The sequence below is a fragment of the Erinaceus europaeus genome, chromosome 4 (assembly GCF_950295315.1).
Source record: "Erinaceus europaeus chromosome 4, mEriEur2.1, whole genome shotgun sequence".
NCBI lineage: Eukaryota > Metazoa > Chordata > Mammalia > Eulipotyphla > Erinaceidae > Erinaceus > Erinaceus europaeus.
Window position 1 is genome coordinate 69120035 of NC_080165.1, and position 21997 is coordinate 69142031.

Genomic DNA, 21997 nt, shown 5'->3' on the forward strand with positions numbered 1-21997 from the left:
CATTTCATCTTGGGGAAATGGTGTCTCAGTCCTCCAAGGGTACATGTCACACCAGGACACATACCTAAAGTTGGTGGGAGAAAAGCAAGCTTTTCCTTTCCAGTTCAGAGCAAGGGGTTCCCTGTCTCTATTCTCTGCTTTTGTTTTTGTGGTGTGGTTTGACAGTGAATCACCGAAATAGTTCAGTATTCTTCCTTCATGACTTTTTTTTTAAAGAATTGTGTATTTGTAAGACAAAGGAACCAGAGCATTTGTGCTGCCGGTGATGGAGCTCAGGACCTTATATTTGAGACTCCAACACTCTCTCCCCTGTGCCACTTCTCAGACCACCCTTTCTGACTTCTACCTTGTACCTAAGTCTGAGGGTCCTATTGGGTCTCTTCCTCAGCATCAATGGTCCTGTATTTACTCAGGGGACCTGTTTTGATTTGTCTTGTTTTCCTCTTGGATCCTCCTCTCCTGCCTGGCCTTGTAGGACTCCTGCCCACTTCTCCTTGAGCCCACACTAGAGATAGCCACAGAACAATCTAGAAACTTTAGACACTTTCTGCTGGTCAAGCAATTGAGCCCTTCCAGATCCCCTGCCAAAACTAGCTACAACCAGCTGATGTGATTCCCTCCTACTCTTCACCTCAAACTCCTGTAACTTTGTGACTTATCTTCTGCCACATTCATATTTTACTTTAGTTATAAGACACTGTCATATTTTAAAGGTTTTTAAGCCATAATCAATGCCAGTGGTACACTAAAAAAAGTTTGCAGCAAAAAAAAAAAAAAAATTTTGCTAAGAGTGTCATTTTGCTGGGAGTTGATGTCTGAATAAGCCCACCATTCCCAACAGCTTGTGTATATGTGTTCATTTTTCTTTAATAGGAGAGACAAATACCACCCGCAGTGCTACCCCATCACTCGCGAAGCAGTCCCACTACAGATGGGAGCTGGGGGCTTGAACCCAGGTCCTTGCACATGATAATCTGCATGCTGTATCAGGGAGACAACCACCTGGTCCCCTTTACTATTTAGTGTGTGTGTGTGTGTGTGTGTGTGTGTGTGTGTGTGTGTGTGTGTGTGTGTGTGTGTTTTGCCTCCAGGGTTATCTCTAGGGTTCGGTGCCTGCACTATGAATCCACTGCTCCTAGAGGCCATTTTTGTCACCCCTGTTGTTATTGTTATTGCTGCTGCTGTTGTTGGATAGGACAGAGAGAAACAGAGAGGAGGGGAAGACAGAAAGATAGACACCTGCAGACCTGCTTCACAGCTTATGAAGCAACCCCCCTGCAGGTGGAGAGCTGGGGGCTTGAACTGGGTTCCTTATGCTGTTCCTTGTGCTTCGTGCCATGTGCACTTAACCTGCTGTACTACTGCCCAGCCCCCAATTTAATTTGGTTTTTAAAGTGTTTTTTTTTTTTTTTTGGATAGAGACAGGGAAATTGAGAGGGAAGTGGGAAATAGAGAGAGGAAAGACACCTGCAGCACTGCTTCACCACTCAAAGCTTCCTCCCTGCAGTTGGAGACTGGGGGCTTGAACCCAGGTCCTTGTGCATGGTAACATGTTGTCTCTACAGGGTATGCCACTGCTTGGACCTTTTTTTTTAATGTATTTAATTTTTAATTTATTTTTTAATTTATCTTAGGTATGAGAGAGGAGAGAAAGAGTGGCATCACTCTGGCACATGTGATGCCAAGGCTTAAACTCAGGACCTCATACTTGAGTTTTTGGGTTTTTTTATCCACTGCTCCCTGGATTTAAAAAAAAAAATGCTCCTAGCATCCTTTTTTTTTCTTCTATTTTATTTGATAGGACAGAGAAATTGAGAGGGGGTGGGGACATAAGGAGAGAAAGAAAAAGACACCATTAGAGCAGAATCTGGTGAAGAAGAGGAATTGGAGGAGCTTTTGGTTCTGGTGGAATTGTCAGGAATCATTGATTCAGACTTCCTCTCAAAATGTGAAAAGAAATGCAAGATTTTGGGGATTGATACTGAAAGGCCCATCCTGCAAATGGACAGCTATGTCTTGCTGGAGAATACGAAGATGCTCTTGGAACCTGTGTTATCTTTGAAGAAGATGTTGACCATGATGAGAGAGAGGGAGATATAATACATCCTTACTCCACCGTCCAAGGAACTTCCCCTGATGCAGTGGTGCTCCCAAGTGGTGCCATGATTCCAGATCAGAGCTTCGTGCATGTGGATCTGGACGGCAATGATAAAGCAGTGCTGAAATATAAATGCTGTACAGTAAAGAAGCGCAGCATGACACACACTCTTCTGACGGAAAGGAAGGAAGGCGGAGAAAACATAGGCAATGTGGAATAGCTGCAAATCAAGGACAATGATTTCTCCTGCAGACCCAACATGATTTGTAGCTTTGTGCGTGAAAATGAAAACGAAGATGAATAAGTTGTACCTCCAACCTCGGAAAAACCTTTGGAGTTGGAAGAGCCAGAGTCAAGGCAAAGAGAATTCCAGCCTGATTTATGAGCAGGAGGAAAGACCTGACTTGGAAATGGAGGATTCCAAGCCTGTTATTGTTCTCCATTCTTCTGAGACAGACACTTCTATTTTTTTAATATTTTATTTATTAATGAAAGGGATAGGAGAGAAAGAACCAGACATCACTCTGGTACATGTGTTACCGGGGATTGAACTCAAGACCTCATGCCTGAGAGACTAACGTTTTATCCACAGCGCCACCTCCTGGACCACAACACTTCTATTTTTATGGAAGCTCAAGACTGTGACTTATTCTATTACTCCTGGCAGTCTGGCGGTAGCACAGCGGGTTAAGCGCAGGTGGCGCTAAGCACAAGGACCAGCGGAAGGAACCTGGTTCGAGCCCCCGGCTCCCCACCTGCGGGGCAGTCACTTCACAGGAGGTGAAGCAGGTCTGCAGGTGTCTGTCTTTCTCTCCCTCTCTCTGTCTTCCCCTCCTCTCTCCATTTCTCTCTGTCCTATCCACCAACGATGACATCAATAATAACTACAACAACAAAACAACAAGGGCAACAAAAGGAATAAATAAATAAATAAAAGAAATTACTCCTAAAAAAAAAAAGGAAAAGAAAAAGAAATCACTCCTAGATGAAAGGTTTCTCACAGTGATTTGGCCACGAACTTTTAGGAGTTTTATGTAGAAGAACTGACTGTGTAGCTCCTACTTTCCTTTTTTTTTCCTTTATGGGGGAATTAATGTTTTCCATTTGACAGTGAATACAATAGTTTGTACATGCAAAAGAAAAGAAAAGAAAGAAAAAGACACCATTAGACCCCCACTGCATGTGGGGAGCTGGGGTCTCAAACCCATGTCCTTGTGAAAGGGGCTGGGTGGTGGCACACCTGGTGGAACACTCATTACAATGCTCAAGGATCTGAGTTTGAGTCCCCAGTCCCCATCTGCAGGGGGAAAGCTTTGTGAGTGGTGAAACAGGTCTATATGTCTCTCTCTATCTCTCTCTCTTCCTGTCTCCCCCTTCTTGATTTCTGGCTGTCTCTATCCAATAAATAAAGATAAAAAACTTAATACGATGGGAGCTGGGTGGTAGCGCAGTGGGTTAAGCACACATAGTGCAAAACGCAAGGGCCGACATAAGGATCCTGGTCTGAGCCCCCGGCTCCCTACCTGCAGCGGGGTCTCTTCGCAAGCAGTGAAGCAGGTCTGCAGGTGTCTATCTTTCTCTTCTCTCTATCTTCCCCTCCTCTCTCGATTTCTCTCTGTCCTATCCAACAACAGCTATGACAATAACAGCATCACTGAGGCTGGCAGGTAGAAATCCTGGAACTGACTTTCCTTTTTAAAGATCTATTAGTTCCAAGATTTCTACCTGCCAGCCTCAGTGATGCTGGCTCTTGACCACAAGTGGGAGCTGTGGAGGACATCCTGTCTGTGGGAGGCTGTACTGCATTGGGCCTCAATAACTCCCCTTGCAGTCTGCTTCTAAGGCTGGTGAAACTGAGCCAGAGAATCTGCCGAGCATCTCCAGACATTGCTGTGACTCCATGCTGGTGTGACATTTCTCCCTGAAGCATCAATTTGTGTTCAGCTGCTGTTTTTCCTGGGGTGACTACTGCCATGTGGCACACTTTTCCTAGTTTAGTCTAATACTGTGGGTTGCTGGGGCTTTAAATTTAAGGATGTAAAATCCGCAGTCATCCTTAAAAATAAAAGCGAAAAGGGAGTCAGGCGGTAGCACAGCAGGTTAAGCGCAGGTGGCACAAAGCGCAAAGACCGGCATAAGGATCCTGGTTTGAGCCCCCAGCTCCCCACCTACAGGGGAGTCGCTTCACAGGCGGTGAAGCAGGTCTGCAGATGTCTTTCTCTCCCCCTCTCTGTCCTCCCCTCCTGTCTCCATTTCTCTCTATCCTATCCAACAACGACATCAATAACAACAATAATAACTACAACAATAAAACAAGGGCACCAAAAGGGAATAAATAAATATTAAAAAAATTAATGGGAGCCAGGTGGTAGCGCAGCAGGTTAAGCACACATGGCGCAAAGCGCAGGGGCCTGCTTAAGGATCCCGGTATAGAGCCCCTGGCTCCCCACCTGCAGGAGGTCGCTTCACAAGTGGTGAAGCAGGTCTGCAGGTATCTTTCTCTCCTCTCTGTCTTCCCCACCTCTCTCCATTTCTCTCTGTCCTATCCAACAACAACTATGACAACAATAACAACTACAACAAGCACAACAACAAGGGCAACAAAATAGGAAAAATAGCCTCCAGGTGCAATAGATTCATAGTGCAGGCACCAAGCCCCAGCAATAACTCTGGAGGCAAATAAATAAAATTGTAAAAAAGTGAAGACTGAGGCTATGACTGGGTGGTATAGACTGGATAAGACTGTCGGTTTGATTCTCTGAGCCTTACAAAAACAACTTTAGGGAGTGGGGCAATAGCGCAGCGAGTTAAACGCAGGTGGCACAAAGCGCAAGGACCTGCATAAGGATCCCGGTTGGAGCCCACAGCTCTTCGCCTACAGGGGAGTCACTTCACAAGAAGTGAAGCAGGTCTGCAGGTAGGTGTCTTTCTTTCCCCTTCTCTGTCTTCCCCTCCTCTTTCCATTCCTCTCTGTCCTAACAACAATGACATCAATAACAACAATGATAACTACAACAATAAAACACAAGGGCAATAAAAGGGAATAAACAAATATTTTAAAAGCCCCAGAAGGCTGGGAAGACAGTATAATTTTTTTAATATTATTATTTTTATTTATTTATTGGAAAGAGACAGCCAGAAATCGAGAGGGAAGGAGATGAGAGGGGCCAGGTTTGAGCCCTCAGTCCCCACCTATAGGGGAAAAGCTTCACAAGTGGTGAAGCAGGGCTGAAGATGTTTATCTCCCTCTCTACCACCCTCTTCTCTCTCAATTTCTGACTGTCTCTAATAATGAAATATTTTAAAAAGAGAGGGAGACAGACACCTGTAGTACTGCTTCACCACTCCCAAAGCCTTCCCCCAGCAGGTGGGGATGGGGGGCTTGAACCTGGATCTTTGTGAACTTAATCAGGTGTGCCACCACCCGGTCCCAACAGCATATAATGTTTATATAAAGGACTTTCTTTTTTTTAAGATTTTATTTATTGATTCATGAGAAATGATAGAAAGAGAAAGAACCAGACATCGCTCTAGTACGTGTGCTGCCGGAGATTGAACTCAGGACCTCATGCTTGAGAGTACAATGCCTTATCCACTGCACCACCTCCCAGACCATCCTTATATAAAGGATTTTCATGCCCAAGACTCCAATGTCCCAGGTTCAAGCCCTGGCACCATAAGCCAGGTCTGAGCAGTGCTCTGGCTAAAGTGGGGAGTCAGGCGGTAGCACAGTGGGTTAAACGCAGGTGGCACAAAGCACAAGGACCGGCGTAAGGATGCGGGTTCGAGCCCACAGCTCCTCACCTGCAGAGGAGTCGATTCTTAAGCGGTGAAGCAGATCTGCAGGTGTCTTTCTCTCCCCCTGTCTTCCCTTCCTCTCTCCATTTCTCTCTGTCCTATCCAACAATGACAACATCAATCACAACTACAATAATAACTAAAACAATAAGGGCAACAAAAGGGGATAAATAAATATTGTAAAAAATAATAAAGTGGAACCTCAGGTTTAATGAATGAGTTTGAATCTGTGTGTGTCCTTGGAGGTAAATGCAGGGAGCACATGGTAGAGATGTATGGTGGAGGGCTTTACAGGAAAGCCCTCCATAACAGAAATAAATTGTTCTCAGAATGTTCCATCATGGTGGTGATTCAAAATGGATGTGAACAGAGAAATGCAAAGTCACTTTACAGAGGTAGCTTTGCCTCTGGTGAGCAGGCCCTGCCTGAAACCTGAGTCTCCAAACAGAAGAGCAGCTGGGAAGAGAGGTCAGCTGAGCACTGGGCTGGCAGTGAGGGCCCTCTGGGGACAAGTTGGCACAATGAGGGGGGAGGCACCTCAGGCCCTAACAGCATGTGCCCTCCCCAACGTGTGCCCCCCCCCACGTCATCATCATCATCATCAGAGACCTGCTGCTGTCTTGGCCATGCTACGGTTCATCTGGTAACTTTGCTCCTGTGCAGAGCCTCTCTGCACCTACCTTCACAGTCCTGCTGATCCCAGGCAGTGTCATTCTGTCTCCAGGCTGCAGGGGGGGGAGGGTGAGTATGACAAAAGTCAACAGGACACAATAGGGTGGCCCCAGCTCAACACAGCTGCCGATCTGCGGGGCTGGAAGTGGTTCAGACTTGGAATCTAGGAATCTGGCTACAAAGGTCATTTACCCTCTGCGCCCCAAGCCAGTAGATTTGCTAAAGGGGGTCTGAGGGAAAGCCTGGATGTCGAGGGTTGGAATATAGCGCCAAGGGCCAGGAGGTAGCGCTCCGGATTAAGAGCACCTAAGGATCCGCTTTGGAGCCCGCAGCTCCCCACCTGCCGCGGGTACAGTTCACAAGCAAGTGAAGCAGGTCTGCAGGTGTGTCACTCCCTATCTCCCCCTCCCCTCTCAATTTCTGTGTTCTATCGAATAAAAAAATGGGTGGGGTGGGGGTGGGAGGAATGGCCACCAGGAGAGGCGGATTCGCAGTGCCCGCACCCGAGCTCCCAGCTATAACCCTGGAGGCAAAAAAAAAAATTAAAAATGTCGCGCCACAAGCACTGTGCACTCCCCACCCCCACCTACCCCTGAGCATCTCGCAGCTCCTCCACTTCCCAGTATTGGGAAGTTTGGGGATCTGAGCCTCTAAGCCCATCCCAGCCATTCTCCTAATGAACCACCGCTTGGGTGCTCTTGCTTCTGAAGGATGGCTGAGAAGCACGGGACAAAGAAAGACCCGAACCTCCGGGTGTAGTTCAGCCCTGCCCCGCCCCACAGCAAGGGGGAGGGGAAGAGGTGACATCACCGCCCTGCACGCCCCCTAGTGGAAGCTGGGTCCCTAACTCCGCCCCTCACTGGCGCCTGACACCCCCTGACCCGTGGGAGACCAAAACAGTCTCAGACCTGTCAAGTCCCTCAAAGATTTTTTTTTTTTAAGATTTTATTTATTTATGAGAAAGATAGGAGGAAAGAGAAAGAACCAAACATCACTCTGGCACATGTGCTGCCGGGGATCAAACTTGAGACCTCATGATTGAGAGTCCAAAGCTTTACCACTGTGCCACCTCCCGGACCACTAAATACAGATATTTTTATTTACTATTATTCATTTTTATCAGAGCACATTGCTCAGCTCTGGCTTATGGCGGTGCAAGGGATTCAATCTGGGACTTCAAAGCCTCAGGCATGAGTCTTTCATAACCACTGTGCTATCTACCCCCGGCCTACTCTCTCTCTCTCTCTCTCTCTCCTTCTCTCTCTCTCTCTCTCTGAAAGGGAACTATGTAGGAGTATGACAGTTCAGCCAAACCACCTATTTTGTCGGCTATTATCTGAGGCACTCCACATCACCTCTAGCATATGCTGTCCCCCTCACCAAGCCAAGATACAACAAGGTGAGGTCTACTGATATGCACCCCTTAAAGATCTTGAGCCAGACATTTACTTTTTTTTTTAGCCATAACAGTTCAGTTTTAATTATTTTTTTAATTTATAAAATGGAAACAATTCCAACCACCAGAACTCCGTATCCAATCCTCTTCCTTTTTTTAAAAAAAAATTTATTTATTTATTTATTCCCTTCTGTTGCCCTTGTTGTTTTATTGTTGTTGTTATTGCTGTCGTTGTTGTGGATAGGACAGAGAAATGGAGAGAAGAAGGGAAAACAGAGGGGGGGAGCGAAAGATAGACACCTGCAAACTTGCTTCACCGCTTGTCAAGCGACCCCTCTGTAGGTGGGGAGCCGGGGGCTCCAAGCAGGATCCTAACGCCAGTCTTTGCGCTTTGCACCACATGTGCTTAACCCACTGCTCTACGCCCGACTCCCGCCTTCCACTTTTTCTTTTTTTTTTTAAGATTTTATTTCAAAGTTCCGGGCAGTGGCTTACTTGGTTAAGCGCACATATCACCATGTGCTAGAACCCAGGTTCGAGCCCTCGCTTCCCACCTGCAGGGGGAACACTTCATGAGTGATGAAGCTGGTCTGCAGGAATCTATCATTCTTTTCCCTTCTCTATCTCCTCTCCCCTCGCAATTTCTCTCTGTCCTGTCAAATAAAATAAAATAAAATAAAATAAGGGGGGAAATGGCTGCTAAGAGCGATGGCTTTGTAATTGCAGCACCTAGCCTCATTGATAACCCCAGTGGCAAATATATATATATATATTTTTTTTTTACTGTATTTTTACATGTGAGAGTGTCACCACAAGGCAGAAAGTGAGAGCACCACTGTGATTATTAAATCAACCTTCTTGCCCACTAAACAGTAGTGTAAGTGTGGCCTGGGTGGTCTTGGATTCTCAAGCATGAGGTCCTAAGTTTAATCTCAGTGTTGGCATGTACCAGAACAATGCTCTGGTTCCTCTTTTCTCCACATCTCTCTCTCTCTCTCTCTCTCTCTCTCTCTCTCTCTCTCTCTCTCATAAATGCATCTTTAAAAAGAATATTAAGGGGCCAGGTGGTGGCACACCTTGATGAGTGTACATGCTACAGAGCCTGCAGGGGGAAAGCTTTGTGAGTGTTGAAGCAGTGCTACAGATCCCTCTCTCTCTCTTTCTCTCTCTCTCTCTCCCTCCCTCCCTCCCTCCCTCCCTCTCTCTCTCGATTTTGGCTGTCTATATCCAATAAATAAATAAAGATAATTAAAAAAAACTTTTAAAAAAATATTAGTGCAGATGGAAGTGGAGGACTAGAAAGGTGGGCTTGGAGAGCAGAAGGGAAGGGCCCAAGACCTTTAGATCTCCTTGCCTCCAGGACCTTGATTTATCAAATTTCCTCCTAGACCAAAGCCCAAAATTGGTCTTAGCTATTTATTTGTGGTGAGTAGGAACTGGGTGGGAGTGGTCTCTGAGTTGTCCTTTAGCATTCCAAATTCAGATTTAACATACTAACTGCTGGAGTCAAATTCGGCTCAGTCTCATGTCCTCTCCTTTTAGGGGCCTATCAGACAGTACAGAACTTTTGGGGCCTGGGTTTCAACATCCTTGGGGATACCATATCTCTTCAGTTACTGAAGTATTTTCCATGTCATCCTTTGCAGCTGAAACCAACAAAGTCCTTCTTGAAATCTAACATCACATTCAAGATGTTGAATTTATTTATTTACCACATTCTTTTCCCTAAATAAATTTATTTATTTACCACAGCCCTATCTGGCTAGCCCTTACCTGGTGCTGCTTGTCCAGGCAGATCTCAGGTTGAGTGAAAGGCCCAGAAATCCTGTCAGTTGAGATCTGCACACAGAGAAGATATAGCAGGTAGCAGGCAGAGCAGTTAAGTCAAGTAGGTCAAGGTTGTTTGTGATACCACTTCATGCCCTAAACTTTCTTCTGCCTGTAATCTGCTCTGGGCAGAATGGCTTTGCTTTGGGGCTAGAGTTTAGCTTCTTAGTCAGAGGCAACCTGAGACACAGAATAATGCCTAAAAAGAGATGCCTGATGGCAAGAGGAAGAAGACAGAAAATTGGGGGCTGGGCTAACAATGGCAGATAGACAATACTCAGTCATATCCCTCAGACTATTTTTGTTTGTTTGTTTGTTTTCTTTTTTATTTAAGAAAGGATTAATTAACAAAACCATGGGGTAGGAGGGGTACAACTCCACACAATTCCCACCACCCAATCTCCATATCCCACCCCCTCCCCTGATAGCTGTCCCATTCTCTATCCCTCTGGGAGCAGGGACCCAGGGTCATTGAGGGTTGCAGAAGGTGGAAGGTCTGGCTTCTGTAATTGCTTCCCCGCTGAACATGGACTTTGACTGGTCGGTCCATACTCCCAGTCTGCCTCTCTCTTTCCCTAGTAGGGTGAGTCTCTGGGGAAGCTGAGCTCCAGGACACATTGGTGGGGTGTTCAGTCCAGGGAAGCCTGGCCGGCATCCTGATGACATCTGGAACTTGATGACTGAAAAGAGAGTTAACATACGAAGCCAAACAAATTGTTGAGCAATCATGGACCCAAAGCTTGGAATAGTGGAGAGGAAGTGTTGGGGAGTACTCACTGCAAACTCTAGTGTACTTCTGCTTTCAGGTATATATTTTGCAGTAGTTTACGGATACGTTTGAACATATGCTCTCTCTCACAGAAACTGGTGTATATCTAGGTTTTGGGACTTTGTTAGAAAGTGAACCACCTGAGATGGAATTAGAGTATACTATGAAAGGAAAGGTCTCACCCGAGTAATGAAGCTGAAGGGTTGTCATTCCACACGTGAAGTCTCTGGACACAGTCTGAAGTGAAGCATGTTGAGGTGGCAATCGTTGCGTTGGTTAGGTTGTGATCGGCAGATGCAATATTATTTGATATGTATTGGGAGAGGCATATGGGAAAGTGGGCCCTATCCAAGGGTTCCAGGACTGGGGGAAGTAGAGGCTCTATAGTGGAGATGTGAGGTTCCTGCTGTCTTAGGGTTCAAAAAGACAATCGATAGTTAATGTTATCATCACATTAATTGGTAATTGGGTTAACTTTGAAAAGTCCTTTTGTTAGGGTTTGCTGTACCAGTACCCAGTGTCTTGTATATAGCTGTGCTATTGGTTGCTTCTGATCTACTTGGTCTAGGCTTTTGAGAGAGTCTGCATATCAATTACACAGCCTATATATTAAAAAGATTCAGTTTGTGTTTTGAAAAACTTCGAGACATACAATTAATTTTCCCCCTCTCATATTAATTAACTAGTGATTTATATGACTACATTTTACTAGGAGTGTACATAAACACCATTCCCACCACCAAAAGACTGTGACCCATCCCTCCCACCCACTCCCACCCCCCACTGGCCCAGGAAGCTGCATGTCTACCCCTCACCACAGGGTTTTGACTTTGGTGCCCTAAGACTATTTTTTTTAAGTTATCAATGTATTGGGTTTTTTGTTTGTTTTTCTAGAACAGTCCTCAGCTCTGGTTTATTGTGTGCTAGAGATTTAATTTGGAGACTTTGGTGCCTCTGTCACAAGTCTTTTTGCATAACAGTAATGCTTTCCCCCAATCTTATCTATTTACTTGAAATGTTGGTTTAAGTGGTTTGGAAATGGAGCAGTATATGAGCATTAGACTCTCTAGCATAAGGTTCTGAGTTCAGTCCCTAGCAGAACATACCAAAGAGGTTCCTTGGTTCTCTATCTCTCTTGTTAAAAAATAAATAATTTTTTGGGCCCCCACACCTATGGACATCTAATCTTTGACAAAGGGGCTCAGACTATTAAATGGGGAAAGCAGAGTCTCTTCAACAAATGGTGTTGGAAACAATGGGTTGAAACATGCAGAAGAATGAAACTGAATCACTGCATTTCACCAAATACAAAAGTAAATTCTAAGTGGATCAAGGACTTGGATGTTAGACCACAAACTATCAGATACTTAGAGGAAAATATTGGCAGAACTCTTTTCCACATAAATTTCAAAGACATCTTCAATGAAACAAATCCAATTACAAAGAAGACTAAGGCAAATATAAACCTATGGAACTACATCAAACTAAAAAGCTTCTTCACAGCAAAAGAAACTACTACCCAAACCAAGAGACCCCTCACAGAATGGGAGAAGATTTTTACATGCCATACATCAGACAAGAGTTTAATAACCAACATACATAAAGAGCTTGCCAAACTCAACAACAAGACAACAAATAACCCCATCCAAAAATGGGGGGAGGACATGGACAGAATATTCACCACAGAAGAGATCCAAAAGGCCGAGAAACACATGAAAAAATGCTCCAAGTCTTTGATTGTCAGAGAAATGCAAATCAAGACAACAAGGAGATACCACTTCACTCCTGTGAGAATGTCATACATCAGAAAAGGTAACAGCAGCAAATGCTGGAGAGGGTGTGGGGTCGGTCAAAGGAACCCTCCTACACTGCTGGTGAGAATGTCAATTGGTCCAACCTCTGTGGAGAATAGTCTGGAGAACTCTCAGAAGGCTAGAAATGGACCTACCCTATGATCCTGCAATTCCTCTCCTGGGGATATTTCCTAAGGAACACAACATATCCATCCATCCAAAAAGATCTGTGTACACATTTGTTCTTGGCAGCACAATTTGTAATAGCCAAAACCTGGAAGCAACCCAGGTGTCCAACAACAAATGAGTGGCTTGTGGTCTATATACACAATGGAACACTACTCAGCTGTAAAAAATGGTGACTTCACCATTTTCAGCCAATCTTGGATGGACCTTGAAAAAAATCATGTTGAGTGAAATAAGTCAGAAACAGAAGGATGAATATGGGATGATCTCACTCTCAGGCAGAAGTTGAAAAACAAGATCAGAAAAGAAAACACAAGTAGAACCTGAAATGGAATTGGCGTATCGCACCAAAGTAAAAGACTCTGGGGTGGGTGGGTGGGGAGAATACAGGTCCAAGAAGGATTCAGAGGACTTAATGGGGGTTGTATTGTTATATGGGAATCTGGGGAATGTTATGCATGTACAAACTATTGTACTTACTATTGAATGTAAAACATTAATTCCCCAATAAAAAAATAGTACAAAAAATAAAATAATAATTTTGGGGGAGTCAGGCCATAGCACAGCGGGTTAAAGCTCAGGTGGTGCAAAGCGCAAGGACTGGTGTAAGGATCCCGGTTCAAGCCCCCGACTCCACCTGCCGGGGAGTCACTTCACAGGTGGTGAAGCAGGTCTACAGGTGTCTGTCTTTCTCTCCCCCTCTCTGTCTTCCCCTCCTCTCTCCATTTCTCTCTGCCCTATCCAACAACAACGACATCAAATAACAACAACAATAACTACAACAGGAAAACAATAAGGGCAACAAAAGGGAATAAATATTTTTAAAAATGAATAATTTTGTAAGATTTATCTAAGTACCTGCAATGATAATTTCTTTTTTATTTTTTATTGTTATTGTTGTTACTACTATTGTTGTTGGATAGGGTAGAGAAATCGAGAGAAGAGGGGAAGACAGAGGGGGAGAGAAAGATAGACACCTGCAGACCTGCTTCACTGCTTGTGCAGCGACTCCCCAGCAGGTGGGGAGCCAGAGCTCGACCCATGATCCTTATACCGCTCCTTGCGCTTTACACCACCTGCAACTTATCCCGCTGAGCTACTGCCTGACTCCCCCAGATCCTTATGAATGGTAATATGTGCACTTAGCCAAGTGCACCACTGCTGGCCCATAATTTCTTTTAGATTTTATTTGTATTTATTCCACTGATAGAACAGAGAGAAAGTGAGAGGGAAGGGGGAGATAGAGAAAAAGAGAGAGAACCGGGAGATGGGCAGTAGCGCAGCGGGTTAAGCGCAGGTGGAGCAAAGCACAAGGACCCCGGTTCGAGGGATCCAGCGTAAAGATCCCGGTTCGAGCCCTCGGCTCCCCACCTGCAGGGGAGACACTTCACAAGCGGTGAAGCAGGTCTGCGAGTGTCTATCTTTCTCTCCCCGTCTCTGTTTTCCCTCCCTCTCTCCATTTCTCTCTGTCCTATCCATCAACGACTGCATCAGTAACAACAATAATAACTACAACAATAAAAAACAAGGGCAACAAAAAAGGGAATAAATAAGTATTTTTAAAAAGAAGAAAAGAAAAAAAAGAAAGAAAAAGAGAGAGAACCTAAAGCACTGCTCATGAAGCTTTTCCCTGCAGGTGGGAACTGGGGGCTTGAACCCAGACTCTTGGGCATATATCATGTGTGCCTGGTCCCTGCAGTGGTAACTTCGACCTCAACTATACTCAACTACGTGGATGGAATCAACCTACTTAACTGCAGGGTTTTTTTTTTATTTTATTTATTTATTTGACTAGTTATTTAGTTGACCAGAGCATTGCTTAGCTCTAGCTTAGTAATGCCATAAAGTGAACCTGGAATTCCAAGCCTTAGGCGGCATGAAATTCTACTGTATAACCTCATGTGCTATTTCCATGGCTCTCAGTAGACATTTTTTTTAGATTTTATTTATTTATTAATGAGAAAGATAGGAGGAGAGAGAAAGAGCCAGACATCACTCTGGTACATGTGCTGCCAGGGATTGAACTCAGGACCTCATGCTTGAGAGTCCAATGATTTGTCCATTGTGCCACCTCCTGGACCAGTCTTTTTTTTTTTTTTTTAACCAGATGCACTATTCAGCTCTGGCCCTTGGTAGTGCAGGGGACTTTGGATTTTCAGGCATGAGAGTCTCTTTGCATAACCATTATGCTATCTATCTACCCTCCACTCCATTTTCTTTTCTCTTCTTTTCTTTTCTTTTTTTTTTTAATTGCCTCCAGGGTTATAGCTGGGGCTCAGTGCCTGCACTGCAAATCCACTGCTCCTGGAGGCTATTTTTTTCCCCTTTTGTTGCCCTTGTTTATTTGTTGTTGCTGTTGTTATTGTTGTTGGATAGAACAGAGAGAAATCGAGAGAGGAGGGAAGACAGAGAGGGGAGAGAAAGACACCTGCAGACCTACTTCACTGTTGGTGAAGCGACTCTCCTGCAGGTGGGGAGCCAGGGGCTCCAACCTTATGCTGGTCATTGCGCTTTGCGCCATATGTGCTTAACCCGCTGAGCTACAGCCTGACCCCTTCTTTTTCTTTTTTTGACCAGAGCATTGCTCAGCTCTGGTTTATAGTGGTGTGGGGTCTTAGACCCTCAGGCATGAGAGTCTCTGCATAACCATTATGCTATCTACTCCCACCCTTCAATAGACATTTTCTTTAATTGCTCTCAGTTCTGGCCTATGGTGCTGCCAGGGACTGAACTTGGGATCTTGAAACCTCAAGCATGAAAGTCTTGCATAACCACCATGCTGTTTCCCCAACCACAGACTTTTTTTTTTTTTAGAGAGAGATTTTATTTTATTTTTTTAACCAGAACACTGGTCAGCTCTGGATTATGGTGGTGTGGGGGACTGAACCTGGGACTTTGGAGCCTCAGGCATGATAGTCTCTTTGTATAACCATTATGCTCTCTACCCTGGCTCCCATTTTATTTTAATAAAAGAGAAATACAGAGAGAGAGAGAGACGCCAGGGCACTGCTTAGCTCTGTCTTATGGTGGTGCTCAGAACTAAACCTGGGACTTTGAAGTCTCAGACATTGGACTCTTGTAATTTCTTTCATGTTAATGAATAAATAATCTTTAAAAAAAGTTACAGAGTGGTCCGGGAGGTGGTGCAGTGGTAAAGCTTTGGACTCTCAAGCATGAGGTTGCAAGTTCGAGCCCTGGCAGTACATGTGCCAGAGTGATGTCTGGTTCTTTCTCTCTCCTCCTATCTTTCTCATAAATAAATAAAATCTTTAAAAATAAAAAATAAAAAAGATACAGCATAATGGCTATGCAGGAGTACCATAAGCCAGAACCAAGCAGTGCTCAAGAAAGGAAGGAAGGAAGGAAGGAAGGAAGAAAAAAAGAAAGAAAGAAAGGAAGAAAGAAAGAAAGAAAGAAAGAAAAGCAAGGGCTGGGCAAGGGCACCCCGGGTAGACCATATATGTACATGTTATTATGCACAAGGAACCAGGTTCAAATCCCTGGCCTCCACCTGTAGGGGGAAAGTGTCACAAGTAGTGGTGCAGGTATCTCTCCCTGTCTCCTCCTCTTCTCTCACTTCCTTTCTGTTTCTAAAAAAAAAAAAAAAAATTAAGGGGGCTGGCAGTAGCACAGTGGGTTAAGTGCACTTGGCAGGAAGCCAAGGACCAGAGTAAGGATCCCAGTTTGAGCCTCCAGCTCCCCACCTGCAGGGTGTTGCTTCACAGCTGAGTCAGGTCTGCAGGTGTCTATCTTCCTCTCCCCCTCCTCGATTTCTCTCTGTCCTATCCAACAACAATGATAGCAATGGCAATAATGCCAACAACAACAACAAAAATAAACAACAAAAGGAAAAAAACAGTCTCCAGGAGCAGTGGATTGGTAGTACAGGCACCAAGCCCAAGCCCAGAGATAACCCTGGAGGTCAAAAAAAGCATTGATATATAGTCCTGGACTATCTAGGAGAAAACTTGACCAGCAAGGCATGGATCTTACCATGCAGGAAAACCTGGGGTCAAACCCTCACACCAGAAGGAAACATCATAACACTGTGGGGAAGCTCCATAGATGGTAGAGCAGTACTGTGGTCTCTCTCTTCCTCTCCCTGTCTCTTTCTCTACACGCACACACACACACACACACACACACACACTACCTATATAATAAAACAAATGAAAATTTTGGCCCAGGAGTAGTGGAATCATTCATATACGAGACCCTACCACCCACAGGTGTTATTAATAGAGGAGGTTACTAAAGAGGTCAGAGTTAAAATTCTGGAGTGGCTTAGATTGTAATTTCTGACCTTCTTGCCATATTCCAATGAGATTTTATTCATGCTCATGACTTCAATCATTAGTCTCTGCCTTGTAGACTAGACATCTCTTTTAGTGCCTCATAACATGCCTAAAATAGATTTTCTTACACATACAACAGAGTGCCCCACTCTCCCCTCCATAACTGACCTCAGGATAGGCAGACACTATTTCCCCACACCTGCCTGATCTCCACAGGCAGCCTCTGCTTCCCTCAGCCAGGTCTCACAGTCTCCAGGTGGATTTTGCTTGTTTTGAACAACACAGTCAACTAGTTTGACTTAATTATTTAATATATTTAGACTTCCACCCAACAACTGAATGATACATGTGTTATATTTATTTAGAGACAGAGGAAGCAGAGAATGGAGGAGACCACAGCACTGAAGCTTCTTTTTAAAAAATATTTATTTATTTATTCCCTTTTGTTGTCCTTGTTTTATTGTTGTAGTTATTGATGTCGATGTTGGGATAAGACAGAGAGAAATGGAGAGAGGAGGGCAAGACAGAGGGGGAGAGAAAGACACCTGCAGACCTGCTTCACCACCTGTGAAGTTACCCCCCTGCAGGTGGGGAGCTGGGGGCTCAAACCTGGATCCTTATGCCTGTCCTTGTGCTTTGCGCCACCTGCGCTTAACCCACTGCACTACCACGAGACTTCCAGCACTGAAGCTTCTTTCAGTGTCATGGGGTCTAGGCTCAAACCTGGGTGGGTCACGCATATCACAAAGCAGTGCACTATCCAAGTGAGCTATTTCATTGGCTGTAAGTGGGAACTGTTTTTTTGTTTGTTTGTTTGTTTTTAAGATTTACTTATTCATTTATGAGAGAAGTGTCAGAGCCAACACTCTGGCATATGCATTGCTGGGTATCAAACTCAGGACCTAATGTTTGAGAGTTCAACACTATTCTCTGTGCTATCTTTCTGGCCAGTGGATAGTGATTTTTTTTTTTTGCCTCCAGGGTTATTGTTGGGGCTCATTGCCTGCACTATGAATCCACTGCTCCTGAAGGCCATGTTCCCCATTTTTTGTTGCCCTTGTTGTTGTTATTGTTGTCTTGTTGTTGCTGTTGTTGGCTAGGACAGAGAGAAATGGAGAGAGGAGGGGAAGACAGAGAGGGGGAGAGAAAAATAGACACCTGCAGACCTGCTTTACTGGCTGTGAAGCGACTTCCCTGCAGGTGGGGAGGTGGGGGCTCAAACCGGAATTCTTACTCCAGTCCTTGCACTTCGTGCCATATTCACTTAACCCGCTGCATTACCACAGGCCCGCAGTAATTTTTTTTTTCTCAAGAACACATGTAACATTTACAAAATTCAACCATATTCTAGGTTACAGAAGAACTCTCAAGGGGCCAAGTGATGGCACACCTGGTTAAGTGCACACACTATAGTGTGAGAGGACCCATGTTCAAGCCTCTGGGTCCTTTCACCTGCAGGATGGAAAGATTCCCAAGTGCTGAAATAGTGTTGTAGGTATTTTTCTGCCTCTCTATCTCCCCCTACCCTCTCAATTTCTTTCTGTCTCTGTTCAATAATAAATAAATAAAAATATATTTAAAAAGAAAGAAATCTCAGTGGTCCAGGAGATGGCGCAGTAGATAAAGCATTAGACTCTCAAGCATGAGGTCCTGAGTTCAATCCCCAGCAACACATGTACCAGAATGATGTCTGGTTCTTTCTCTCTCTCTTCTCCTATCTTTCTCACAAATAAATAAAATCTTTAAAAGAAAGAAAGATAAGCTCAGCAAACTTAGCACCAAAAAAGCAAATGACCCCATCCAAAAATGGGCAGAGGATATGAACAAAACATTCACCTCAGAGGAGATCCAAAAGGCTAACAAACATATGAAAAACTGCTCCAGGTCGCTGATTGTCAGAGAACTGCAAATAAAGACAACCTTGAGATACCACCTCACTCCTGTAAGAATGGCATATATCAAAAAGGACAGCAGCAACAAATGCTATAAGAGGCTGTGGGGACAGAGGAACCCTTTTGCATTGCTGGTGGGAATGTAAATTGGTCCAGCCTCTGTGGAGAGCAGTCTGGAGAACTCTCACAAGGCTAGACATGGACCTTCCATATGATCCAGTAATTCCTCTCCTGGGGATATACTCCAAGGACTCCATAACACCCAACCAAAAAGAGGTGTGTACTCCTATGTTCATAGCAGCACAATTCATAATAGCTAAAACCTGGAAGCAACCCAGGTGCCCAACAACAGATGAGTGGCTGAGAAAGCTGTGGTATATATACACAATGGAATACTATACAGCTATCAAGAACAATGAACCCACCTTCTCTGACCCACCTTGAACAGAGATAGAAAGAATTATGTTAAGTGAGCTAAGTCAGAAAGATAAAGATGAGTATGGGATGATCCCACTCATCAACAGAAGTTAAGAAAGAAGACTGAAAGGGAAACTAAAAGCAGGATCTGACTAAATTGAAAGTAGGGCACCAAAGTAAAAACCCTGTGGTGAGGGGGAAGGTGGACATGCGGCTTCCTGGGCCAGTAGATGGTGGTGGTGGTGGGTGGGTGGGATGGGTCACAGTCTTTTGGTGGTGGGAATGGTGTTTATGTATACTCCTAGTAAAGTGTAGTCATATAAATCACTAGTTAATATGAGAGGGGGAAAATTGATTGTATGTCTCGAACTTTTTAAAACACAGACTGAATCTTTTTAATATATAGGCTGTATATTTGATATGTGGACTCTCTCAAAAGCCTAGACCAAGTAGATCAGAAGCAACTGGTGACATAGCTATATACAAGATACTGGGTACTATACAGCAAACCCTAACAAAAGGACTTTTCAAAGTTAACCCAATTACCAAATAATGTGATGATAATAATAACTATCCATTGTCTTTTTGAACCCTAAGACAGCAGGAACCTCACTATTTCCACTATAGAGCCTATATTTCCCCCAGTCCTGGAACCTTAGGATAGGGCCCACTTTCCCACATGCTTCTCCCAATTCATATCAAATAATATTGCATCTGCTGATCACAACCTAATCAACACAACCGATTGCCACCTCAACATGCTTCAGCTCAGACTGTCCAGAGACTTCAGGTGTGGAAGGACAACCCTTCAGCTTCATTACTCGGGTGAGACCTTTCCTTTCATAATATTCTCTAATTCCATCCCAGGTGGTTCACTTTCTAACAAAGTCCCAAAACCTAGATATACACCAGTTTCTGTGAGAGAGAGCATATGTTCACACATGAACTAGTGCAAAATACATACCTGAAAGCAGAAGTACACTAGAGTTTGCAGTGAGTACCCCCCCCAACACTTCCTCTTCACTATTCCAATCTTTTTTTTTTTTATGCACATAGGTTGGCAAACACTGCATGTGAGGCCAATTTCTTTTTTTTTTTATTTCTTTATTGGGGAATTAATGTTTTACATTCAACAGTAAATACAATAGTTTGTACATGCATAACATTCCCCAGTTTCCCATATAACAATACAACCTATTCCATCCTTTGGGTCCATGATGGCTCAACAATTTGTTTGGCTTTGTATGTAAACTCTTTTCAGCCACCAGGTTCCAGATGCCACCAGGCTTCCCTGGACTGAACACCCCACCAATGTGTCCTGGAGCCCCGCTTCCCCAGAGACTCTCTCTACTAGGGAAAGAGAGAGGCAGACTGGGAGTATGGACCGACCAGTCAAAGTCCATATTCAGCGGGGAAGCAATTACAGAAGCCAGACCTTCTACCTTCTGCAACCCACAATGACCCTGGGTCCATGCTCCCAGAGGGATAGAGAATGGGACAGCTATCAGGGGAGGGGGTGGGATATGGAGATTGGGTGGCAGGAATTGTGTGGAATTGTACCCCTCCTATCCTATGGTTTTGTTAATGTCTCCTTTCTTAAATAAAAAATAAATTAATTAAAAAAAAAGGCAGAAAGACGGAAGTCGGGCTGTAGTGCAGTGGGTTAAGCACAGGTGGCGCCAAGTGCAAGGACAGGCATTAGGATCCCGGTTCTAGCCCCCGGCTCCCCAACTGTAGGGGAGTCACTTCACAGGCAGTGAAGCAGGTCTGCAGGTGTCTTTCTCTCCCCCTCTCTGTCTTCCCCTTCTCTCTCTATTTCTCTCTGTCCTATCCAACATCGATGACATCAACAACAATAATAACTAACAATGAAACAAGGGCAAAACAAAAGGGAATATATAGAAAGGAAGAAAGGAAAGAAAGAAAGAAAGAGAGAAAGAAGGAGTCCGGCGGTAACACAGGCGGTTAAGCGCACATGGCGTGAAGCATAAGGACCAGCTTAAGGGTCCCGGTTCGAGCCCCCAGCTCCCCACCTGCTGGGGAGTCAATAATAACTACAGCAACAATAAAAAACAACAAGGACAACAAAAGGGGAAAGAAAGAAAGAAAGAAAGAAAGAAAGAAAGAAAGAAAGAAAGAAAGGAAGGAAGGAAGGAAGGAAGGAAGGAAGAAAGAAAGAAAGCTCATATGTGGTGCTGCTTTGTCATGTACACAACCCAGTTTCAAGCCTTTCTTTTTTAAATTTTTTTTTTAATATTTACTTTCCCTTTTGTTGCCCTTGTTGTTTTTTATTGTTGTTGTTATTGATGACATTGTTAGATAGGACAGAGAGAAGTGGAGAGAGGAGGGGAAGAGAAAGACCGCCTGTGAAGCCAACTCCCCTGCAGGTGGGGAGCCGGGGGCTTGAACAGGGATACTTAAGCAGGTCCTTGCGCTTTGCGCCACATGAGCTTAACCTGCTGCGCTACCACCCGACTCCCCCAAGCCTGATCTTTATCATTTTGAAAGAAGCCTTTGTGCTGCTGTCTGGGAAGTGGCACAGTGAATAAAGCATTGGACTCTCAAGCATGAGGTCATGAGTTCAGTCCCCAGCAGCACATGTACCAGAGTGATGTTTGGTCCTTTCTCTCTCCTCCTATCTTCCAAATAAAAAAAGTCTCTTTCGGGAGTCGGGCTGTAGTACAGCGGGCTAAGCGCAGGTAGGTGCAAAGCACAAAGACCGGCATAAGGATCCTGGTTCGAACCCCGGCTCCCCACCTGCAGGGGAGTCGCTTCACAGGCGGTGAAGCGGGTCTGCAGGTGTCTTTCTCTCCTCCTCTCTGTCTTCCCCTCCCTCTCTCCATTTCTCTCTGTC